The following is a 3488-nucleotide window of genomic DNA, read 5'->3' as shown; positions in this document are numbered from 1 at the left end:
GTTCACATGTTGATGTTTCCGCTTTCGCGTACTCGAAACAACATAATACTAGTCTTTGTAATTTAGTTTCATAATTTCAACTGTTCTCATGCAGAATTTTTGCTCATTCTTATCCCAAATTTTGACCTGGCTACTAGTTACACTCCTTGTACTTATTGCAAAATGACCACAAATTTCAACAGCTTTCACATGTTGCTGTTTCGGCTTTCGCTTACTACAGTCAACATAATACTCGTTGCAAAATAAGTGCTCGGCATCTGCAATTTTCCAAAGACGAAGTTTCGCCAGTTCAATTTTCGCTCGCCAATTATGGCTACTAATTCACACGGTACTGAGCTCAACAACATTAAATTTGTTCAGCAAGACTTTCACATGTTGATGTTTTGGCTTTCGCCTACTAGAAGCAACATAATACTCGTCTTGTTAGCTCATTCAATGAGAATAGCTTTTCCCGTTGAGAATTTTTGCCTTCAATTGGCGTTGTAGTGAGTTTGGCTACTCAGATCACCAAATACTTGTGACAATTCGAACCAGAAATGTTTTCAATTTTCACATGCTGATGTTTCGGATTCAACCTACTAGAAGCAGCATAATACTTGTATTCAACAATTTCTGTATCAAATCCCAGTTTTCTCTGGTGCATCTTTGCCAAACTATTCCAAACTGCCTGAGTCTGAATACCAATTACAGGTACTAGTAAATGCACGTTACTAAGGACTATATAGTTCTAGGTTACTGTACACAACGACGTTCACATGTTGATGTTTCAGCTGCCGCTTACTAGAAACAACATAATACTTATCGTGCATACCTTTCCATAACTTGTCCTTTTCAGATGCATTAGTTTCCCTTTGTCTTGGCTTCTACAGTCAGACTGGCTACTAGTAACAGCACAGTACTAATCACATATCGTTCTACAGTTTGCAGACAACTTTCACATGTTGATGTTTCAGCTTTCGCCTACTAGAAACAACATAATACTCGCTGTATACATTTGTAGTTCTCTATGTAACTTTCATGTGAAGAAGTTTCGCCAGTCTTTTTGACTGTCTCAAATCTGAGTCATGCTTAGGCTACTAGTTGCTTCATAGTACTTATCGCCTCGAGATCATTGAACAAAACTTGATTTTCACATGTTGCTGTTTCAGCTTCCGCTTACTAGAAACAACATAATACTAGTCTCATTAAGTTCCGTCTCTTTGCAATTTTCTTATGAAGAAAATTCGCCATCACAATGACTCCAGCAGTTCTTGATCAAGGAATGCAATCATTGATCAGAATGCTATTATTTGAATCGGTTCTGCTTTAAGTGTTCCAATTTTATTGGAAGCACCAACAATAGAACATCAATGTGTTCAATCGAGAGTTATATAACCCTGAATCGGACGCAGTCAACAGCCGAAGCCGAGACCGCCTTTTGCGTTAGAGAGGTCGGTAAACAAATCTTGCGATTCATACCGAATTAACACATATAGCTGTGCTCCTCTTCGTAAAGCGAGCCAAGTGATCCCCTGTTGAAGGATGTATTTGGACCAATCTAGTAGCATTTGGTTTCCAACAAGCTCTCCCAAGTTAGCTTACTTATTGGGCTTTTCAACCAATTCGGTTGGCTACAAGCATCATCAAAGTACTAGCCACAGTTTGATCGCAAAATTCTACGACTTTCACATGTTGATGTTTCGGCTTGCGCTTAGCCTACTATAAGCAACATAATACTAGTCATATCATAGAGCGTGATCAGCTTGTGACGTTCTCATGATGAAGTTTCACCAACAGTGTCTCACTTCGAGCTTAAATCCAGCTACTAGTAACTACACAGTACTGACTGCAACGATAACTTTTATCTATACCTTTCACATGCTGCGCTTTCGGCCAGGGCCTACTAACGTCAACATAATACTCGATATAAACTTTTGTTCATGATGCAGCTTCCCCATGCAGAAGTTTCGCCTTCAAATGCTCTCTTGGCCATATGACGTAAGAAAAGGTTACTAGTAACATCACAGTACTAGCCACAGTTTGATTGCAAAATTCTACGACTTTCACATGTTGATGTTTCGGCTTGCGCTTAGCCTACTAGAAGCAACATAATACTAGTCATATCATAGAGCGTGATCAGCTTGTGACGTTCTCATGATGAAGTTTCACCAACAGTGTCTCATTTCGAGCTTAAATCCAGCTACTAGTAACTACACAGTACTGACTGCAACGCTAACTTTTATCTATACCTTTCACATGCTGCGCTTTCGGCCAGGGCCTACTAACGTCAACATAATACTCGATATAAACTTTTGTTCATGATGCAGCTTCCCCATGCAGAAGTTTCGCCTTCAAATGCTCTCTTGGCCATATGACGTAACACAAGGTTACTAGTAACATCACAGTACTAGCCACAATTTGATCGCAAAATTCTACGACTTTCACATGTTGATGTTTCGGCTTGCGCTTAGCCTACTAGAAGCAACATAATACTAGTCATATCATGGAGCGTGATCAGCTTGTGACGTTCTCATGATGAAGTTTCACCAACAGTGTCTCATTTCGAGCTTAAATCCAGCTACTAGTAACTACACAGTACTGACTGCAACGATAACTTTTATCTATACCTTTCACATGCTGCGCTTTCGGCCAGGGCCTACTAATGTCAACATAATACTCGATATAAACTTTTGTTCATGATGCAGCTTCCCCATGCAGAAGTTTCGCCTTCAAATGCTCTCTTGGCCATATGACGTAACACAAGGTTACTAGTAACATCACAGTACTAGCCACAATTTGATCGCAAAATTCTACGACTTTCACATGTTGATGTTTCGGCTTGCGCTTAGCCTACTAGAAGCAACATAATACTAGTCATATCATAGAGCTTGATCAGATTGTGACATTCTCATGATGAAGTTTCACCAACAGTGTCTCATTTTGAGCTTAAATCCAGCTACTAGTAACTACACAGTACTGACTGCAACAATAACTTTTATCTATACCTTTCACATGCTGCGTTTTCGGCCAAGGCCTACTAACGTCAACATAATACTCGATATAAAATTTTGATCATGATGCAGCTTTCCCATGCAGAAGTTTCGCCTTCAAATGCTCTCTTGGCCATATGACGGAACACCAGGTTACTAGTAACATCACAGTACTAGCCACAGTTTGATTGCAAAATTCTACGACTTTCACATGTTGATGTTTCGGCTTGCGCTTAGCCTACTAGAAGCAACATAATACTAGTCATATCATAGAGCGTGATCAGCTTGTGACGTTCTCATGATGAAGTTTCACCAATAGTGTTTCATTCGAATTGGTTCTGCTTTAAGCTCTCCAATTGTTTTGGATGAACCAGTTTTGCCCTTCGAAGCCACTTTTGTGAGCTTTTGTGGGTCTTTACCAAGAGGATATACCTCAAGGCCTCTTTCAATTCCTTTAAGTTCTTTCAACTCCTTTACAGTTTCTAGGTTCACATAGCTGCAAACCTTATTTCTAGTTTT

At 39.7% G+C, this 3488-nt stretch overlaps 1 pseudogene; it reads right to left on the bottom strand.

Moving 5' to 3' along the window:
- Positions 1 to 1371: 1371 nt before the first annotated feature.
- LOC142356649 (5.8S ribosomal RNA) lies at positions 1372 to 1523 on the bottom strand (annotated as a pseudogene).
- Positions 1524 to 3488: the final 1965 nt, after the last annotated feature.

Source organism: Convolutriloba macropyga, unplaced genomic scaffold (assembly GCF_964194025.1).
Source record: "Convolutriloba macropyga unplaced genomic scaffold, txConMacr16.3 SCAFFOLD_409, whole genome shotgun sequence".
Taxonomy (NCBI): domain Eukaryota; kingdom Metazoa; phylum Xenacoelomorpha; order Acoela; family Convolutidae; genus Convolutriloba; species Convolutriloba macropyga.
The sequence above is the reverse complement of the archived record's forward strand: the minus strand, read 5'-3'. Positions and strand labels throughout refer to the sequence as shown.